General features: G+C 42.4%; 1 pseudogene; it reads left to right on the forward strand.

Moving 5' to 3' along the window:
- The first annotated feature begins 276 nt into the window (after nt 1-276).
- Nucleotides 277-394, forward strand: LOC145408155 (5S ribosomal RNA; annotated as a pseudogene).
- Nucleotides 395-22,785: the final 22,391 nt, after the last annotated feature.

Raw genomic sequence — 22,785 nt, forward strand, 5'->3', positions numbered from 1 at the left:
TGAAAAGTAGAATAAAAATTAGCTGTAGATGTGCTACAAAGCTTTCTAATCCACCTATAGCAATTACCGTACCAGAGTCAGTCTTTAAATTTCAACAAAAACTCTTAGGTACATAAATAGTAGATTAAACAAGATTCATTATGAAATTAAACCAGACACATTTTCTCCATTTTTCTTACCAGATAAACCACCTTTCCTCAAGAGTACCTATGTGAAATTCAGTAAATTTTGTTGATAAACTCTCTATCATATATATATATATATATATATATATATATATATATATATACCATGTTGAGCACACCGCTTCCCATCCGATCAGCGAAGTTAAGCAACGTTGGGTCTGGTTAGTACTTGATGGGTGACCGCCTGGGAACACCAGATGCTGTTGGCATCCCTACGTGTCAAGTGGGGTTGGTGGAGGATTAGTGCCCCTCCCTGTAAAACAATTAATTCTAAGCCCTTGGCCACCCCGTTTGGGATACATGGTGTCTGGCAATGAATGAATATATAAATATATATATATATATATATATATATATATATATATATATATATATATATATATATATATATATATATATATATATATGTGTATATATATATATATATTGTGTATATATATATATATATATATATATATATATATATATATATATATCTATCTATCTATCTATTGCCAGACGCCTCAATCCCGTTTGGGGTGGCCACAAACAAATCGCCTCCAAGTCGCCCTGTCCCCCGCCATTTCATTCCCCTGCTCCCAGCTCACACCCCCCTCTCATATACCTCTCCACCCCATCCCACCATCTCATCCTCGGCCTCCCCTCCCTCTTTCCCCCTCCACCTCACTCACATACACTCTCTTCGTCAGTCTTTCACCCTCCATCCTCTCCACATGGCCAAACCACCTCAATGTGTTCCTCATAACGCTTCCTATCACATCCACATCAACACCACAACGCTCCTTTATATCCTCATTCGTCAGCCTGTCTCTCCATGTGACTCCACAGGCTCCTCTTAAATAACTCATTTCCACTGCTCTCACTCTTGACTTGTGTCCTTCCAACAACGTCCAAGCTTCACTTCCGTACGTTAGAGTTGGTATCACAATACTGTCATGTAGTAACTTTTTCACTTCCATGCTCACTTCCCTGTTTCTTATCACTGCTTTCAAGGAACCAGCAACCTTTCTTCCCTGCTGTACCCTTTCAAGCACTTCACCCTCCAAACCTCCATCCTTACTCATCACACTACCCAAGTACTTAAACGTACTCACACTTTCCAATTCCTCACCATCCAACCTCGCTGTACATTCACTGACTTCACCTCTCTCAAAGACCATCACTTTACTCTTCCCTACATTCACCTTTAGATTCCGTTTCTTACACACTCTCCCAAACTCATCCACCAAGCCTTGCAGCTCTCCTTCGTCTTCACTCAACAACACGGTATCATCTGCAAACAACAGTACAGGGAGTTTCCAAACACTATCCTCTCTCACCATGGCCACTCCAACATCCACTACCCTACCTTGTACCTCTTTTATTACCCCATCCATGTACAGATTGAACAACCATGGAGACATGACATCCCTGTTTCAACCCAACCTTCAAAGAGAAAAATTCACTTAGATCACCATCCACACGCACTGCAGCCTTCGCACCATCATACATACTCTTCACAGCATTCAACAACTTTCCATCTACTCCACTTTCCATCTACTCCATATATTCTCAACACTTTCCACAATCCTTGTCTATCCACCCTGTCATATGCTTTCTCCAAATCCATGAATGCCGCATACAACTTCTTTCCCTTCTCTAGAAACTTTTCCACTAAAGATCTGAGAATGAATATCTGATCTACACAACCTCTTCCCTTCCTAAAGCCTCCCTGTTCTTCTCCAACTAATTTCTCTGTTCTTTCTCTAACTCTGTCAGTAAGTATCCTACCATACACTTTTCCTATTATACTAAGAAGACAAATGCCCCTATGGTTACCACACACTTCTTTTTCCCCTTTTCCTTTGTACAAGGGAATAATTATACCTGACTTCCAATCCTCCGGGACTCTACCTTCCTCCCAGGCCAATCTGCACATCTTCCACATCCATTCTACTACTATCTCTCCCCCATGCTTCAGCATTTCACCACACACTCCATCAATTCCTGGGGCTTTCCCCGATTTAACTTTCTTCATTGCTTCCACAACTTCTATCCTACTGATTTCTTCCTGTCTTCTCACCTCCCTCCTTCTCCCAGCCATTCCCCAGCCACTTATACTCGCATTACTTCCATCCTCTACGTTCAACAATTCCTTAAAGTGTTCTCTCCATCTGCTCACTTTTTCTCCCTTCTCCACTAGTAATCTACCATTTTTATCTTTCACTCCCCTGCTAACTTCACTTCCACCCTGTCTTACTCTTTTCACCTCTCTCCAGAACATTTTCTTACAGTCCCTCCACTTTACACTCAAATTTCTTCCAAATTCCTCATCCACTCTCTTCTTACTCTCTCTTACTAATCTTTTCACCTCTCTCTTCCTTTCTACATATAACTCTCTCTTCCGCCTCTCAACCTCTTCCACGCCCCTATTTCTCATCCATTCATTGTATGCTTTCTTCTTTTGTGCCACAGCCTGTTTCACCTCTTCAGTCCACCACGCTGTTCCTTGCACCCCCCTCCGTCTTCTCTTCCTTCCACACACCACATCACATGCTGCACATATTTCTTCTGTAAATATTCTACACACACCTTCCACGTCTCCCATCTGCTCCAATTCATATTTGCCCAATTGTTCCTCCACTTCTCTCTTATACTCTGCCTTTTTCTCATCCTCCTGTAGCCTTTCCACTCTCCTTGCAACTACTCCTTCCTCTCGTCTTTCCCTTCTTCTATTCCTCCAACTTTCTTGTACTTTAATTCTGGCCATCACCAAGTAGTGGTCAGAAAGTCCACTCCCCCAACCTCTATACACTCTTGCATCCATTACACATCTTCGCATCCTTTCATCCACACACACATAATCAATCATTGCCTTCCTTTCATTCAGTTCACCACCCACCCTTCTCATCACTCGCCATGTATACCTGTGAATCATTTTATGCCTGAAGAGGGTATTGGCTATCACCAACCCCCTCCCAGCACAAATGTCCACTAACGCACTCCCATTCTCATCTATCTCAGCAGGCACACCCCACTCACCAACTATTCCATCCACCTTCACATTCCCAACTTTACCATTCATATCACCAATCAAAAACACTCTCTCATTCCTTCCAAACTTTTCCATGCACACTTCTACATTTGTCCAGAACTCTTCTCTCACTCTTCTAGCACGATCTTGCGTTGGCGCATACACACACACAATCGCCCACATTTGTATTCCAACTTTCAACTTTACCCACACAATCCTTGACCCAACTGATCCATACTGTCTTATGCTCCTCTTCCATCTTTTACTCACAACTATACATACTCCTTCCTTTGCCCTCTCATTCTCACCTACTCCTGCACATATACCCCATCCATACTCCCATTCTCTCACATTTTCTCCTCTCCATTTTGTTTCAGTTATTCCACATACATCCACTTTCGCACCCTCAAGCACCTGGACAATCTCTCTCTCTTTCACCTCATCATTCGCTCCCCTTACATTCCAGGTTCCAATTACAATGTCCTTTGTCCGGTCCTTGGTCGTCATCGTTTGGTCAGTCCTTGTCCGAGGCTTATTGTTTGTTTTTTTAGTTAGTTGTTTTCCGGGAAGGGGCACTAACCTCCGCCATATATATATATATATATATATATATATATATATATATATATATACACAATATATATATATATATATATATATATATATATATATATATATATATATATATATATATATATATATACAGTAAAAGTCCAATATTTCGGCATCCAAACCCCCGGCAAATCTGACATTTCGGCAGTTTTGAGAAATAGTCCCATTTACGAAAATCTCCGATCGTTCGGCAGATTCTCCGATTTTTTTCGTCAGTCTTGAAATTCTCCATGAGGCTCGCCAGCTAGCTACCCGCCTTTACCCGCCTTAGTGAGTGAGATAGTGAAAGTGATGGAACGAGTCTACCACTGCCATGAAGCTCAGAGGCTAGCTCTTTCTCCTATAGCATAAAGAGAGGACAAACATGTAGTGAGTCTAGCATGGGAAAGAGAATCTGTTTCGCCATTCTTCCGAGTTGTTGCCGTGCTGCTGCCAACTTCTCTTGATTCTTCTGTGTGCTTTGTGAACTTCGTACCGAAATACCTCTGAAATTACTATTCGAGTGTGCTGTAAGCACCGTAACATCAGACAGGAGCTTTGTAACACCTGAGTGGACCAGCCGTGTGTTGTGAACAGTATAAACATCTTCTGCGTGCTTTGAAAATGGCCTCCACGTGTGGAAAGTTAACTGGTGTTAGCAAGAAGCGTACACATAAGATGTTGACTATTGCTCGGAAAATTGAGCTGTTGAAAAAATTAGAGGCTGGCATGAGTAGGAAACAGATTATGGATGAGTTTAACGTAAGCTCCTCTGCTCCCTCCTCTCCATCACCAACAGCAGTCTCTGAACCTCAAGCTCTACTGCCGCAGCAACAGGGAGAAGAGTCCTTAGAGCCTGTTGCAGGACCCTCTACTGCTGGGGACTTCTTCCAGCAGTAGCAGACTCCAATCAACCCCTTCTATTGTACATATGTAAATAAGGAACCTACTATAAGTTTAGGTAAGTGCATGTGAACTTGTAGGCCTACTGTACCATTACATTTATATACAGTATGTTCACTAATTTCTTTATTTTTCATATTCATGTATAGTACTGTATTCATTACAGTATTGTACAGTATCAAACAGTATACAGTACTCTCTCCAAACACATTTGTAATGATGTGAGTAATGATGATAGTGTTCACCGAAACATATAAGGTACTGAGTGGGTAGGGTTTTCGATAATTCGGCAATTTTGATATTTCGGCACTTGCCTGGTCCCATAGATGCCAAAAATTCGGACTTCTACTGTATATATATATACACACAATATATATATATATTATTTATATATATATATATATATATATATATATATATCTATATATACACAGTGGAATCACAAATTTCAACAGTTTAGAATTTGATTAATCAAATTTCGATGCATTTTGGAGTGGTCTTCCTACCTTACTTTTCTATGCAAAGTCACGCATTTCGATGCTGTCAGGGCCAGACTTCAACCAAAACAAACAAAGATAATATTTTTGACTCGAACCAAAATGCTAGAAGTGAAGGAAAATTATAAGAAAAAGTATGAACCTAACTTAATACCGATATCGTATGTGACATGTGCTCTCAGGGCCAAACTCCAACCAAAACAAGCAAAGATAATATTTTTGATGTGAACCAAAATGCTAGAAGTGAAGGAAAATTAGAAGAAAAAGTATGAGCCCAACCTAATATCGTATGTGACGTGTCAAGAAGAGAATGAAAATCAACATCATTTATTCATACAGTACATGAAGCATGCAATGATATGGTTCTGAGACAATTCACCGTCAAGTCAATTTGCTCGTCAGATAATTCCCAGTCAAAACATGGATGATTTCCCGTCAGGTCAGTTCGCATCCTGGACGATTCCCCGTCATTCTATAAATATACTTATTATTAATTAATCAATACTTTATTAACTTGAAGATATAACAAGAGAAATTAGAGGAAGAGAATCAATAGTACAAATACTAAAACAAAACGAATTACAGGTGGAAGCAAATACTGTACAGTATGCAGAATACTGAAACAAAGAGAAGTACGGTAATTATGAACATAAGGAGCAACATAGAAATGAACAATAGAGACTGAGAAAAAAAATAGTCATGTTGTTTAAGGTTAAGAGCTCCCAGATGGGAGTAGGCACCACCAACAACAAGCCATGTGCAAGGCAATGCTCTATTGTCGGCGGCCATCTTGCGACTGTCCTGCCAGCAGCCAGCCCTCTACAGCCAAGTGCTGCACTTTCGGCCTATGCCTTCCATATGCGGACATGCACTTCACTGCAAGTTAGTTGTATGTATTTTCTTTGTATTTTCGTCACAACTTACCTTTTTCAAGATGGCAAGCAAGAGTTGTTCTTCGGGTAGCAGTGATAATGGACGAGAGCAGCCTGACATCTCTAAATCTACGCAGCCATAGGAGAAATGGCAGTACAGGAAAGGGCAGAAATACACCAAGTATACACTTGCTGATGGCATGGCAATACAGTGCAGAACTACAGTTACTTAACCACAATTAAAGTTCATAAAGTTTACAGGGGGGTGTGGGCAAAAAAACATGATTTAAGGTAGTTAGGTTTGGAGGCTCCGAACCCAATCTAATTTTTCCCATAAGAAGTTCAGTTTAAATTTCGATGCAGTTTTTTGGTACATATCCCCATCGAAATTTGAGAATCCACTGTATATACAGGAATCCCTCTACTTTCCGGACACCCACTTTCGGGACGTCCTCACTTACCAGACATAATTGTCCCAGGATCCAATATTCCCAAAATGGTCCGAAAACCGCAAAAAATTAGAAAAAAATCAGACTTTTTCCCGCCCGTAATTTGAACTTGGCATGCGTGGTGTGGGACGGCTTTGTTGTGGTGCGTCGTTCCTCTGACGTCCACTAGAGCGCCCCTGCATCCTCCCCACTTTCCGCCCGTCTAGTCGTGAGTGAACGCTCGTCGTCATGGCTGCCCACGTGCTCACTTTTGTGGTGGTGCCTTACCTGCTGCAGACACTCCTGCTGTTCTCATGCCTCTCCTTCGTGTGTGTGATGATGGCCCCGCTGACTGAGAAGAGTAAGAGAGTGGTTTTGACTCCGGAGAAGAAGAGGGAGATATTGGAGAAAGTAGATGGGGGATGGTCTTCGTCACGCATCCTCCATGAGTTCAACCTGGCCCGATCTACTTTGTTTGATATTAAGAGATCCCGAGACAAACTCATGCAGTACATGGCTGGCTTCTCAGCGAAAAGCAAATGCAACGTGGAGAGGAAGATGATGTTTACTCCCAAGTTTGCTGAAGTCGACCGGTCCACGTTGATTTGGTATCGACAGCAACGTACTGCTGGTGTGATGGTACGTGGTACGGAGCTGAAGGCTGCTGCTGAGAAGTTCGCAAGGCTTCACGACGCCCTAGACTTCAAGGCATCCGAGCGTTGGCTCTTCTAGTTTAAGTTACGGCATGGCCATACCAACCGTAAGTCTCATGGCAAAGCTTTGGATGCTAACAAGGATGGAGTAGAGGAGTTTCGGCATAAGGTGAAGGGCTTGATCGACAGGGAGGGGCTCACTCTCGGTCAAGTCTACAATGCTGACAAAACTGGTTCATTCTATTGCTCTTTGCCTATGACAATTCTAGCCGAGGAGACGGAGAAGCGTGTACCTGGCCGCAAGCTCTCCAAGCAATGGCTATCTGCTTTGTGTTGTGCCAATGCTACCGGCATGCACTGGCTTAAGCCTGTTATTGTTGGCTGTGCAAAGCAGTGTCGGTGTCTTTGTGGGGTGATGGATGTCCTTCCTGTCGTCTGGTACCATTCCATGAAGGCATGGTTCACAGCCCACATCTTCAAAGACTAGTTCCACCTCCATTTCGTCAAGGAGGTCATACATTACCAGACGGAGAAACTGGGAATCCCACATGACCAGGTAAAAGCCCTCCTTCTCCTCAACAATGCACCTGCCTACCCATGCGACAAGGACTTGGTGGCTGAGAGTGGCCGCATTAGGTATATGTTTCTGCCACCTAATACTACTGCTCTCATCCAACCAATGGACCAAGGAGTGATCGTGGCAACGAAGCGGCTATAGCAACGGAAGTTCCTGGACGAGGTGATGGTTGTTCTCGAGGATGAGGACGAGTGCAGGGAGGGTCGGGACACGCGAGGCCAGCGGACTTTGGAAAACCTTCGTCGCTACAACATCAAGTCTGCCATTTATAACTGGGCCAGTGCATGGAAGGAAATCCCTGTCAAGACTCTAGAAAATGGTTGGTCTCGTCTGCTTCTCGGAACGGATGTGGAGCACGATTTCCTAAGTTTTGACGTGGATGACTTCCATGCATATCTACGTGCGCATAGGGACGATGTTGATGTGGACGAAGTGCTTGAGTGGTTGGATGACGACGAGAGCGATCCTGGGTATCAGACTCTGTCTGATATCGAGATCGCATCTTCAGTTGCAGGTGTGAGTACCCAGCTTGAAGATTCCGACGAGGACGGTGATGATGATGTGGACTTCTCTCAGCATGACACAACTCCAGCCATCCCCAAGCTGAGCGCACTCCGGGAACACCTAGAGTTCGTTCTGGACTACCTGGAACACCTGGACTGCGACAGGGAGATGGGGCCCTTGGGACTTGTGGAGGGAGTGCGTGCTTTCAGGCAGCGCATCATAAATCGTCAGAATCGTCGTTCCTTGCGTCAATCAACGATTGACAGCTTTTTCAGGCCCGTGACCCCCACTGTGCCTTGCCCTGGCTCCACTCCGTTACCTCCCCAAGACAGGCCCTCATGCTCCGAGCCACAGCCCAGCGCATCAGCCACGGTGGAGTCATCGCTCAACGTGAGTTTGCGTCTATCTTCTGAGTCGTCTTCAGTCGGTACGCCATCACCACAACCCAGCGACGCACCCCTAGGTCACCTCCCAGCGATACTCTCAGACTCTGACAGTGATTAAATGGCAAGAACTTCTCCACTAGACCACACGGGAATTTAGTGTTGTGCAGTGAAAGAAAAACAGTTCATACAGTATTGTTAAGAAATTAGAAATTTGAGTGAAAAGACAAACAGTTTTTGGACTAAATTTAATGTAAATTAACTTGTGTGTTTTGTTTTGAAATTGGTTTTATGAGTGGAAAGACTTAAAGTGCAGGGTGCAACACTTATTAAGTTACAATGGAGCATAAGTAAGACAAGAGTGCGCAGTGTGAAGAGAATGGACTTCTGAGTGCGAATGACTAAGTTAAGTGCAAGACTTCATGAACAGTGTACTGCAAGTGCTTCAGGAAATCCTTCTTACTGTCAGAGTCTGAGAGGAGGCGGTTATTCATCGAGATGGCCATGAACATGCTGTAAGTATGCAGAATGTTTCATACTGTACTGTACTGTATTTACCATACTGTACTTACCTCAAACACCTCAATTCACTCTTTTATGTCCCTTATTGGTGTGAATATGTAGTGTCTTAGGTGCTATGCATGTGCAGTAGGGAGGTGTTTTTCTGAGTTAGGCTAGGTTAGGGTCCATAACTACCAGTCCAGGAGCCAGGGACTTGTAAGTACCCAGAATGTTTAATATTGTATAAACCTACCTCAAAAACCTCATTTTATGGTTCTTTTGCATTTATTTCAGTCTTTTATGTCCCTTATTTGTGTGATTTGGGTCTTAAATAGGTGCTATGCATGTCCAGAGGGAGTTGTATAGGTGTTTTTCTGAGTTAGGGTCCATAAGTACAAGTCCAGGAGGCTGGTGCCCACTATCCAGACAGGACCACTTTCCGGACATGCCTTTGGCTCTATTACGTTGGATAGTGGAGGGATTACTGTATATATACTATATCTATATATATATATATATATACACACTAATACACTCAACCCTTGGCTATCATGGGTTCCGCTATAGCGTATCTCGCTATCACGCCTGTATAAAAAACTACCCAAATACCTTTATCATGCACTAAATGCCTGCTATCGCGCATTGCAAATGTTCGAAAATTTCAAAAAGGCCAGGCTCCAATGCTCCGCCCAGCCAACAAAAGCATCACTCCATGATTGATTGTGTGACGTCAGCGCCAGCCAAGCACTGATTGGCCGCCCGACCGAGTCTCCTGCCCTCCAAACCATTCAAGTGCGTTCTCTCAGACCTTGAACAGTGATAGCAAGAACAATAACCTTTTTTATATGACCATGGCCAACGTACCCCCTCCCCGTCCCCCTACCATCACCCAACATAATGCTGCGGCACCTGGCAGGGAAATAAAGAAGAGGAAGAACCTAAGTTATGCAGATAAACTGGAAATGTGAAACTTATAGAGAATGGTGAGACCAAGCAAAGTGTGGGGAAGAAACATAACATCAATGAATCAACTGTGAGGGGTATTTATAAGAATCGTGATCACATCATAAAACATGCTCATATTTAGACTGTTATATATTAATATGTGGTACAAAAAAGGTATCTTAAGGGTAAATATTAAGGTCATGGCACCAATTAGAATTATTACCATAAGTTTTTCAATTCGGCTATCACGGTTTCGGCTGTAGCGCAGCCATAGCAGGACCAATTGGGAGTGATAGCCGAGGCTTGAGTGTATATATATATAATTATATATATTGTTACGGAACAGAGAAAGATAATGTACACTTTAAGTGAGAATACTAAAAATCACTACTGTCCCGTGAAGTTCCAGGTTCAAAACAAAAGAGTTAGGTAAAATTACAAGTTAAAGTTTAATGCTCAAACTAACAACAAAACATTCAGGACTCATAAGGATAATGTAATGGCAAAAAACAGGTTAAATATATGGTTAACTGCAATAGCCTCTATTAACACGAAATTAGCAAGAGTAAATTTATCTAAGTCAGCCCTGATAAAATGAAAATACAATGGGTAATGCTCAGTTAATGCAAGATAAATTATTACAGATACAAACTATTATTAATGATGGCTGACAATAAGAACCTTACATGAATTACAAAAACTTCACTAGGCCTACAAATTAAACTTATGCTATACAGTACAAGAACAAAATGCAACAACACTTATACTCAAATTACACAGCTGCTAGATGGTTGGAGACTTCCTGAGCACTCAATAATAACTGTACAGGGGAGGACAGAGATGTGAACAAATTGAGGAGCAGATCTAAGTGGCAATGATGCAGAGACTGAGCTCATTATATAGGGGCCGGCAGAGCTTGATACAACTTGCAAGAAGGATGCGCAAATGAAGCCATGGGGACAAAGAGTTGACAATCCCGCTCTGAACAACAGAAAGAACGACTTTACTATAACGGTGGAAGGGGGGGACTGAGGCAGAACACGCTCGTGATCAAACATGCAGCATACTGTGCGTTAAAATTACACAAAGGATGATGAAATCATAGGCTATGTAACACCTCCCCACAAAGAAAAAGAAATTTACAAAGGAAATTTCTTATTACTCTAAAATAATCTGTCTAAAGTGTAGATAAGCAATCTGCAGAGGAGTGGCACGGAACACTTGCGGGTACTCTTGCAGTAATGCCGAAAACTCCTGCCTTTCCTCGGGAGCTAGATGAGAAAGCTTAGTCTGGAGATCATTCATGATATCAGGATTCTTCCCCAACCTATCACTCAGGCTCATGCTGCATGGGAGAACTTCACTTGCAGACTCGGGTGGAACAGCTACAGTGCAGACTGGGTTATTTTCGTCCCGCCTGTGATATAACTTTAGCATGTTGATGTGACAAAGTTGCTTGTTCTTTCTACGATCTGGTGTGGCGATGACATAGTTGACATCACTGAGTTTCTTCTCCACGAAATAAGGACCACTAAACTTGGCTTGAAGAGGTTGCCCATGAACCGGTAGCAGAATCAAAACCTGATCTCCTGGCTGAAAGTGGCGTAACCTGGACTTCTTATCATACCAAGTCTTCATCTTCTCCTGAGCAGCTCCTAAATTCTCTCTTGCCAGCTGTAAAGCAGTGGACAGCCGTTCTTTGAGCTTCATCACATACTCCAGCAGGTTGACATCATCTTCCTCCGACAGCCAGCATTCCTTCAGTAGCTTAAGGGGTCCTCTTACTTCATGGCCAAACAGTAGTTCAAAAGGTGAGAAGCCCAGTGATTCATTTGGAGATTCTCTTGCGGCAAATACAACAAATGGAAGACCTTTATCCCAGTCTTTCTGATGTTCCAAACAGTATTTCTTGAGCATCGATTTGAGTGTTTGATGATATCTCTCCAACGCTTCTTGGGTCTGGGGATGGTAAGCTTAAGACGTGATCTGGGTGATGCCCAACTCTTTCAGAGACTGCTTGAAAACGTTTGACATGAAATTACTTCCCCGGTCTGACTGTACCTCCTTGGGCAGACCAAACTCTGTGAAGAACCCTAGCATTTCCTTAACCACGTTCTTTGCTGAGATATTTCTAAGTGGAATGGCTTCAGGATAACGAGTAGCCATATCAATCATGGTCAACACATAAGAAAATCCTGAAGAAGTCTTAGGAAGAGGGCCCACAATATCCACCAACACACGGGTGAATGGCGCCTCAAAAGGAGGAATGGGAACTAGAGGTGCAACCTTTTCGGTCTGATTACACTTCCCCACAACTTGACAGGTGTGACAAAACTTACAATACCAGGAAACATCCCTGAAGATACCTGGCCAGTAGAAGTGTTTCAAAATGCGTGCCACAGTCTTCCTCACTCCAAGGTGTCCTGCCAAACTGGAATCATGAGCCACTCTAATGATATCCTGCGTACAAACACGAGGGATGACAACTTGATGTACAACCTCCCATTCACAGTCGGCTGATGCTGTTGGGGGGTCTCCACTTCCTCATAAGTACTCCTGACTTTACATAATAACAAGTAGAAGCACCAGCTGACTCTTCTTCACTGTAAGCAGAGTTAGGTAGACCTTTCAACTCAGGGTCAGCAACCTGCAACTCAACCAACTCTTGACGAGACAAATTATCAACACTACGGGGTACTGCTTCATCTGGTGAGTGGTCCAAATTAGCAAGAAAAGTGTCAGCTAGGATAACATCATCATCATCATTATCCTCTAAATCACCAGTAACTTTAGACTTAGCCCTAGTGACAGCACATGCAGGGAACACATCAGGGACATCACAATCCCGGGTCGCAGCCACAGGTTCACTAGACAACTGAGGAGCTGGACACACTTGACTTCCACCAATATCATTTCCAAGTAAGAAAGTTACACCTGACATTGGGAGTGTCTCAACCAACCCAACCATAACGGAACCATTAGCAAAACCAGACTCTAAATTCACTCTGCACAGAGGGACAGAGAAGTAATTATTCCCTACACCTTGTAAGATTACAGTTTCATCAGAGGAATTAACATTAGAGCCTAGAACACTGGTCAGCATAAGGGATTGGCAAGCACCTGTATCACGATATATTTGAACTGATTTCCTGTCATTACTGTCCAGAGGACTGACAAAACCATCAGACAGGAAATTAGCACATGAACTCTTGAGAGTGTCACCCACGTTACTGCTCAAAAGAGGAGTTCCATCATGAGAATTTAAGTTACCCCTCAAAGCAGGTTCAGTTAACTCAGTTAAAGAATTCTGGGAACTCTCAAGAGTGGACACTAGACCAATTGATTGAATATTTAAAGACTCCTTTTTGTTCACATCACGCTGTCTCCTGAAACATTTCTCCGTAGTATGACCAAGATTACTACAATAAGTACATTTACTTTTCTGAAATCTAGAGGTGAAGCTGGTATTTACTTCCTGAGAAACATCATCTTTATTCTCTTTCCTGTTACCTGTACTCTGAGTAGAGGCAACGTACTTACTCTCAGCTTTCCCTTTTTCTTTAGAATATCTCTTGTGAGTGAGAACATATTCATCAGCTAAAACTGCAGCATCAGACAAATTATCTATTCTTTTCTCATCAAGATATAGGCTTACATCTTTATTAACACACCTTTTGAAGTCCTCCAGCAAAATCATCTGCTTAAATTTGTCAAAATCAGAATCCACATTCTTAGAATTTAACCACTGCTCTAACAGATCTTCTTTGATTTTTGCATACTCAACATGGGATTGCTTATCTTGCTTGTAAGTTGTCCTAAATTTTACTCTATAGGCTTCAGGAACAAGCTCATGGGCCTTAAGAATCAAGCTCTTAACTACATCATAATTATCAGATTGATCCTGAGGCAAAGATGCATAAGTTACTTGAGCTTTACCGGTGAGAACAGTTTGAAGGAGTACTGGCCAATACTTATTGGGCCAATTAAAACCTGTAGCTACCCTCTCAAACAACTGAAAATACTTTGTTAAATCAGATTCATTAAAAGGAGGGACAAGTTTAACATTTTTAGCCACATCAAAATCATCAGAGCTAGATGATCCAGTTCCACCTTGTTTCATGCGATACACATGGTCTGCCTGAATCCTAGCTAGTTCAATTTGTGCCTGAGCCTGTATCTGTGCCTCCTGAATCCGAGCCTGAGATTCAGCCTCCTTAGCATTTGCTTGAAATTCAGCCTCCTTAACACGAGACTCCGCCTCCTTAGCCTGAGCCTCCTGCAGGGCTAGCTGTAACTTAGCTAATTCAATCTGCATTCGCTCATTTGGAGGAGTTACATTAAACAAGCTTTCATTAATCATGTCAACAATTTGATCTTTAGAATGATGAGAGCGAACAGCAATTCCCAATTGTTGAGCAACAAGCTTAAGTTTATTCTTTGTTCTGTTTTCTACATCACACACTGCACATTTGACAAAAAATCTTTGGCTTCATCAAGTGTAGAAATAGTAGACATCATGAATAAATCACAGTCACAAAATATCAAGCAATATCCTTATGATAATATCCTGAATATCCTGATAAGAGGTCGCCAAATTTATGTTACGGAACAGAGAAAGATAATGTACACTTTAAGTGAGAATACTAAAAATCACTACTGTCCCGTAAAGTTCCAGGTTCAAAACAAAAGAGTTAGGTAAAATTACAAGTTAAAGTTTAATGCTCAAACTAACAACAAAACATTCAGGACTCATAAGGATAATGTAATGGCAAAAAACAGGTTAAATATATGGTTAACTGCAATAGCCTCTATTAACACGAAATTAGCAAGAGTAAATTTATCTAAGTCAGCCCTGATAAAATGAAAATACAATGGGTAATGCTCAGTTAATGCAAGATAAATTATTATAGATACAAACTATTATTAATGATGGCTGACAATAAGAACCTTACATGAATTACAAAAACTTCACTAGGCCTACAAATTAAACTTATGCTCTACAGTACAAGAACAAAATGCAACAACACTTATACTCAAATTACACAGCTGCTAGATGGTTGGAGACTTCCTGAGCACTCAATAATAACTGTACAGGGGAGGACAGAGATGTGAACAAAATGAGGAGCAGATCTAAGTGGCAATGATGCAGAGACTGAGCTCATTATATAGGGGCCGGCAGAGCTTGATACAACTTGCAAGAAGGACGCGCAAATGAAGCCATGGGGACAGAGTTGACAATCCCGCTCTGAACAACAGAAAGAACGACTTACTCTACTATAACGGTAGAAGGGGGGGACTGAGGCAGAACACGCTCTTGATCAAACATGCAGCATACTGTGCGTTAAAATTACACAAAGGATGATGAAATCATAGGCTATGTAACAATGTATATATACTGTATAAGTAATCCCTCCACTATCCGATGTAATGAGGCCAAAGGCATGTCCGGAAAGTGGTCTCATCCGGAGATTGGGCATCTGCCTGCTGGACTGGTACTTAAGGTCCCTAACCCAGCCTATCTTTGAAAGCCACCTAAATAACTCCCTACCGGACATGCATAGCACCTATTTAAGCCTATTAAGACCCTATTTACACCAATAATGGACATAAAGCATGAAATAAATGAAAAGGAACCAAAGAATGAGGAATTAGAAGGGATTGTACCTCAGCCAGGGTAGTTATAGGACGTCTGTGACCGCTTCTTAAGGCTTTGGCAGTGGTGGAAATGCTCTTGAAGCAAGTACACTAATCCAGTGTTGTGCTGCACTTACAGTAATTCTTTGCACTGTGAGTTATAATTGTTTAACACTACGCATTGTTAATTGCACCATGCCAGTTTCAACCGCCAGTTTGCACTCCACAATTAATCCTTTGCACTCTACATTCTAATTTCTTAGCACTGCACAACACTAAATTCCCATGTGGTCTACTAGTGAGGTATTGCAGTTTATTCACTGTTTATTCACAAAAAATACGAGCACATGTGGCATCCACACTGATAGGCATCCACTCGCGATCAAAGTTAAGCAGTAACTGTTGAGTGTTGGTGACGGGGAAACAGAGTTGCCAGATCGCATCAGCCACATTACCAAACTCCTCAGTTTTCATTACCAAATTTAACTTTTCATTATGAAATTCGTAAAGCTAGCATTTATTCTTCAGTAATTATATATAGAAGTAGAAATACATGTAATCGCTTTTCTTATAATTAACAAGTTGATTGTTTTCACGCTATGTAGGGTAGCACGTTAATCAGAGAGAGAAGACAATCCACTATCTCCATCCTGTGTATCCTCATGCATGTGAAAAATCCATTTGGTAATGCATTATTCTCATTCATTACCAAACAAATTTTTCATTACCAAATTGTCCTATATTTGGTAATGAAAAATACCAATGGCAACCCTGACAGGGGAGGGGGGAGGGGGGAAGAAGGAAGGGGTAAAGGGGCCATGGTGTAAACAACAGCTTGGCGCCGAGCGGCAATTTATAGTTACGGGAGGGGAAAAAAATCATTTTGGGGGGTATTTTTTCTTTTTTTTTTTTTTGGCCATTTTTGGGTTCCGAAGGTCCAGGTCCACAATGTCCGGTAAGTGGGGTCTCTCTAGAGCCCTCAAGAACAATTTCTTGAGAGTTACTGATGTAACATGCGGTTGGACAAGAGGGCCACCAAGACATAAAGTAACTTGGTGGTGAGATGAGGGTGTAGAAGCTGTAGTTGAGGAGAAAAGAAGGCTTTTCCGGGAATGGAAGAAAGGTGGTAGCAAAGAGGAATATTTGGTTGCCAAGCGTAGGGCTAGAAGAGAGGTATACAGGGCAAAGTCTGAGTCACAGAGACTATTACTTGATAACCTAAATCATGGGGAAAGGAAAAATATATTTAGGGTGGCAAGTCAAGTGAAGAGGGATAATCGGGATATTATAGGTGAGCAGTGTGTGAAGAATGATGAAGGAAGGGTAGTGGTGAACAGTGAGGATATTAAAGATGCATGGAGAGAGCATTATAACCGGTTGTTGAATGAGGAGTTTGACTGGGACAGGGAAGGTTTTGAGCCAGCAGATCCAGTGTCTGGCCCTTGGCCTTTGATTGATACTGCTACTGTGAGTGGGGCAATAGGCAGGATGAGGGTGAGGAAGGCAGCAGGTGTGTCTGGGTTGACTGCCGAAATGTTGAAGGCCTCAGGCGATATAGGGGTGAGTTTAGTTACTGACCTGATAAATATGATTATTTATGAGTGTGTTGTCCCAGATGATTAGCTGAAGAGTGTAATTGTAAATGTATATAAAGGGATGGGTGATGCCCTGGAAAGAGGAAATTGTAGAGGTATAATGCTTTTAGATCAGATAATGAAGGTAATGGAGAGAGTTTTAGAAGGTATGATTAGAGAGAGTGAATATTGATGAGATGCAGTTTGGGTTTATGCCAGGTAGGGGGATCACTGATGCTATATTCATTGTTCGACAGCTTCAGGAAAAATATATTGGTTGGAGAAGGGATCTTTATTTTGTTTTTGTTGATTTGGAAAAGGCCTTTGACAGAGTCCCTAGAGAGGTGGTGAAGTGGGCAATGAGAAAGATTGGCTTGGAGGAGTGTCTGGTTAGGGTGGTTATGGCTATGTGTGTAGGTGCTCACACCCAGGTAAGAGTGAATGGAGATTTGAGTGATGAGTTTTCTGTGAATGTTGGTGTGCATCAGGGGTCAGTCTTGAGTCCCATGTTGTTTAACATGGTACTTGAAGCCCTTTCACATGACTTTAGAAACGGACTCCCGTGGGAGTTGTTGCATGATGATGATTTGGTGTTGATTGCAGAGAACAAAAGGGAGGCAGAGGAAAGGTTTAGGAAGTGGAGAGATGGTATGGGGCACAAGGGTTTAAGGGTAAATGCAGATAAAACCAAAGTGATGATATCTAGGGTTGGTGGCGGTACTTTCAAAGACGAGGGAGAGTGGCCATGTGCAGTTTGCCACAAGGGCGTGGGAAGTAATTGCATCTTGTGCAGTGTGTGTGATAAATGGGTGCATAAGAGATGTAGCGGTATCAGAGGTAGACTGCGAGATAATGCTGATTTTATGTGTACGGCGTGTCGGGGTGAGCAGGTGGAGATTGTCAGCCGTGAAAGGATTGAACTTGCTGGTGAATCTCTTGAGTGTGTGGAAGAGGTTTGTTATTTGGGAGACATGTTGTGTGCTGGAGGTGGGGCTCTGTGGCTAGGGTGAGAAGTGGTTGGAAGAAGTTCAGGGAGCTCTTGCCTCTCCTGATATTGAGAGGACTCTCCCTACGTGGTAAGGGGTCTTTGTATGCAGCATGTGTTAGGAGTGTAATGCTGTATGGTAGTGAGACCTGGGCAGTGAAGGAGGAAGATATTTGCCGGCTCAGATGTACAGAAATAACAATGATTAGGTGGATGTGCAGTGCGTCCCTGCATCCAAGGCCTGGAGGGGCTTGGTTTACGATGGAAGAGTTGAGAGGTAGGATAGGACTGGAGTGTATTGGTGTTGTGATGAGGAGAGGTAGATTGAGATGGTTTGGACAGGTGGAGAGGATGGAGGATGATAATTGGGCGAGGAAGGTGAGAAGTGTTAATATTGGGGGTGGGGTTATAAGGGGTAGACCGAGAAAGACATGGGATGAGGTCATTAAGTGTGACCTCAGAGTTAAGGGACTGATCAGGGAGGCTGCAGTGGATCGTGCAGCGTGGAGAGCCGCCATTAGGTTACCATGGCCGACACATGCAAGCATGTTGGAGCCTTTAAAATAGAAAACGAAAACGATATATATATATATATATATATATATATATATACGGTAATCCCCGTACTTTCCGGGCGCCCACTTTCTGGACACCCCACTTCCCGGACATTGTGGGCCTGGACCTTCGGAACCCAAAAATGGCCAAAAAAAGAAGAAAATCCCCCCAAAATCCAAATTTTTTCCCACCCATAATTTTAAATTGCCTTGCAGCATCAAACAGCTGGTTTACACCACAGCCCCTTCACCTCGTCCTTCCTCCTCCCTCCTCCCTCCCCTGTCAGGGTTCCCATTTGGTATTTTTCATTACCAAGTGTGGGCCAATTTGGTATTGAAAAATTCGTTTGGTAATGAATCAGAATAATGCATTACCAAACAGATTTTTCGCATGTATGAGGACACGCTAGATGGAGATGGTGGTTTGTTTGCTCTCTCAGATTAATCTGTTAGCCAACATAACGTGAATATAATCAACGTGCTCTTAATTATGAGAAGAGTGATTACGGGTACATGTATTTCTATCTACCTATCTATCTATTGCCAGATGCCTCAATCCCGTTCGGGGTGGCCACAAACGAATCGCCTCCACGTCACCCTGTTCTTCCCCCTGTTCCACTTGTATATATAAATAGTAAAGAATAAATGCTTGCTTTACGAATTTGGTAAAGAAATGTTTAATTTGGTAATGGAAATTGAGGAGTTTGGTAATGTGGCTGTTGTGATCTGGCAACTCTTTTTCCCCATCATCAACACTCCCAACAGTTACTGCCTAACTTCGATGGCGAGTAGATGCCTATCGCAATGGAAGCCACACGTTCTCATTTTTTTGTGAATAAACTGCAATACCTCGCCACTAGACCACACGGGAATTTACAGTGTTGTGCAGTGTTAAGAAATTAGAATTTAGAGTGCAAAGGACTAACTGTGGAGTGCAAATTGGCAGTTGAAACTGGCATGGTGCAGTTAACAATGTACAGTGTTAAACAATTATAACTCACAGTGCAAAGAACTAAGTGCAGCACAACACTGGATTACTGTACGTGCTTGAAGAGTATTTTCACCACTGCCAAAACCTTAGAAAAGCCAGGCACAAATGTGCTGTAAGTACCCTGGCTGAGGTACAGTCACTTCTAATTCCTCATTCTTTGGTTCCTTTTTATTTATTTCATGCTTTATATCCATTGTTGGTGTGAATAGGGTCTTAAATAGGTTTAAATAGGTGCTATGCATGTTCGGTAGGGAGTTATTTAGGTGGCTTTCAAAGTTAGGCTGGGTTAGAGTCCTTAAGTACCAGTCCAGGAGCTAGAGGCCCACTTTCTGAACAGGACCACTTTCCGGACATGCCTTTGGCTCTGTTACATCGGATAGTAGAGGGATTACTGTACATATATATATATATATATATATATATATATATATATATACACTGTATATATACTGTGGGGGCACTCACCATCCACTCACTCAGTATAGTGCTGCTCTCGGGTGTCTGCCCTCTCCTCTCCTCCATCCTTCTTTCTTTCCATCCTCTTCTGTCTTTCTTTTCTTCATTCTTTCCTTATCCTTCTGCCTGCGGGTGACTTTACACTCCCTCTTCTGTCTTTCTGTCCTTCATTCTTTCCTCTTCCTTCTGTCTGTGGGTGACTCTACACTGAGTGACAAGCCAAATGGCTTCCTGTACACCAGGAAACTATTTACTATGCTGGGTGGTAACCATATAACCAAATTTTGGCACCTGGTGGTTTAGTGGGTAATTACAGCACTTGAGTTGGATTGAGCCGGTGAAGGTTTATATCCAGGGGGTGGTCTGGGTTTATTGCTTACGTAATGTGACTCGAATGAGTGAGGCTAGTCACTGTCATCTTAAATGTCAGGACCAACTTGCTTAGCCCCAGGCTTCTGTGCTCTTCATGGGGCAGCGTAGGATTGGATGATGGATGGATGGATATACAGTACTGTATATATACACTCGACCCTTGATTTCCTGGACTGAAAGGGGGGAGGAGACCAGTCCGGGAATCACAAAAGTCCAGCCTCACATACCATTCCCTGGACTTTTACCATACTTTGTTCAAATTATCCAATATTGTTTGGCAATTATTCCGATTTTCTAGGGCATTCTGGAATGCAGGCTACCTATACCAACATAACTAACATACACAGTACATAAAACAATAAAACTGACACAATAACAATAATAATAACTGACACAATAGCGGTATTTTGCTGGCTACAACCCTAAGAATGGTTGTTTAGACAGTTGTTGACAAGAATGTGGAGGTTATGATAGAAGAAGATCAGAAAACTGAGGAAAAAGAGGAAAATGAACAAGGAATGGATCACCACAAGCTGAGCCAGCCACTGATCAGCTGAACAAGATACAAACACTCAAATCCTGAACTGAATCAGCGATTTTAATTGGAAGTATTTTAATCTTTATCATCATATAGGTTTGCACATCTGATTATTTAAAATTCAGTCACAAATTTGTCCTTAATTTAATTATCAATGGAAAATCAGGATTCAGAGCAAAAATTTTGTAGTTAGCAGAAGTGTTTTGCCTCTAGCCTAACAACTCACCCTGACAGACTTTTGTTTTGTATAAATATCGATTTACAATGCAGAAACTTTTTTTTTTTTTTTTTTTTACTCAAAATAAATATTTATGGAAAATTGAAGTCTGTCAAGGCATGCTGACGATCTGAAGGGGAAATATCTGCTAACATTGGTGCATTTTACCACTGAAACCTAATTTTTTAATTAAGTTATATTAAGCACAGTTTTTTTTAAGCGGATTTCAGATAATTAGGTGTGTATGAGCCTATCTATCTGTCTATCTATTGCCAGACGCCTCAATCCCGTTTGGGGTGGCCACAAACAAATCGCCTCCAAGTCGCCCTGTCCCCCGCCATTTCACTACCCTGCTCCCAACTCACACCCCCCTCTCTCATATACCTCTCCACCCCATCCCTCCATCTCATCCTCGGTCTCCCCCTCCCTCTTCCACCCTCCACCTCACTCACATACACTCTCTTCGTCAGTCTTTCACCCTCCATCCTCTCCACATGGCCAAACCACCTCAGTGTGTTCCTCACAACGCTTCCTATCACATCCACATCAACACCACAACGCTCCTTTATATCCTCATTCGTCAGCCTGTCTCTCCACGTGACTCCACAAGCTCCTCTTAAATAACTCATTTCCACTGCTCTCACTCTTGACTTGTGTCCTTCCAACAACGTCCAAGCTTCACTTCCGTACGTTAGAGTTGGTATCACAATACTGTCATGTAGTAACTTTTACTTCCATGCTCACTTCCCTGTTTCTTATCACTGCTTTCAAGGAACCAGCAACCTTTCTTCCCTGCTGTACCCTTTCAAGCACTTCACCCTCCAAACCTCCATCCTTACTCATCACACTACCCAAATACTTAAACGTACTCACATTTTCCAATTCCTCACCATCCAACCTCGCTATACATTCACTGACTTCACCTCTCTCAAAGACCATCACTTTACTCTTCCCTACATTCACCTTTAGGTTCCGTTTCTTACACACTCTCTCAAACTCATCCACCAAGCCTTGTAGCTCCCCTTCATCTTCACTCAACAACACAGTATCATCTGCAAACAACAGTACAGGGAGTTTCCAAACACTATCCTCTCTCACCAGGGCCACTCCAACATCCACTACCCTACCTTGTACCTCTTTTATTACCCCATCCATGTACAGATTGAACAACCATGGAGACATGACACATCCCTGTTTCAAACCAACTTTCAAAGAGAAAAATTCACTTAGTTCACCATCCACACGCACTGCAGCCTTAGCACCATCATACATACTCTTCACAGCATTCAACAACTTCCCATCTACTCCATATATTCTTAACACTTTCCACAATCCTTGTCTATCCACCCTGTCATATGCTTTCTCCAAATCCATGAAAGCCGCATACAACTTCTTTCCCTTCTCTAGAAACT

Source organism: Coenobita brevimanus, chromosome 75 (genome assembly GCF_032717465.1).
Source record: "Coenobita brevimanus isolate Jiangsu-jjx chromosome 75, ASM3271746v2, whole genome shotgun sequence".
NCBI classification, from domain to species: Eukaryota; Metazoa; Arthropoda; class Malacostraca; order Decapoda; family Coenobitidae; genus Coenobita; species Coenobita brevimanus.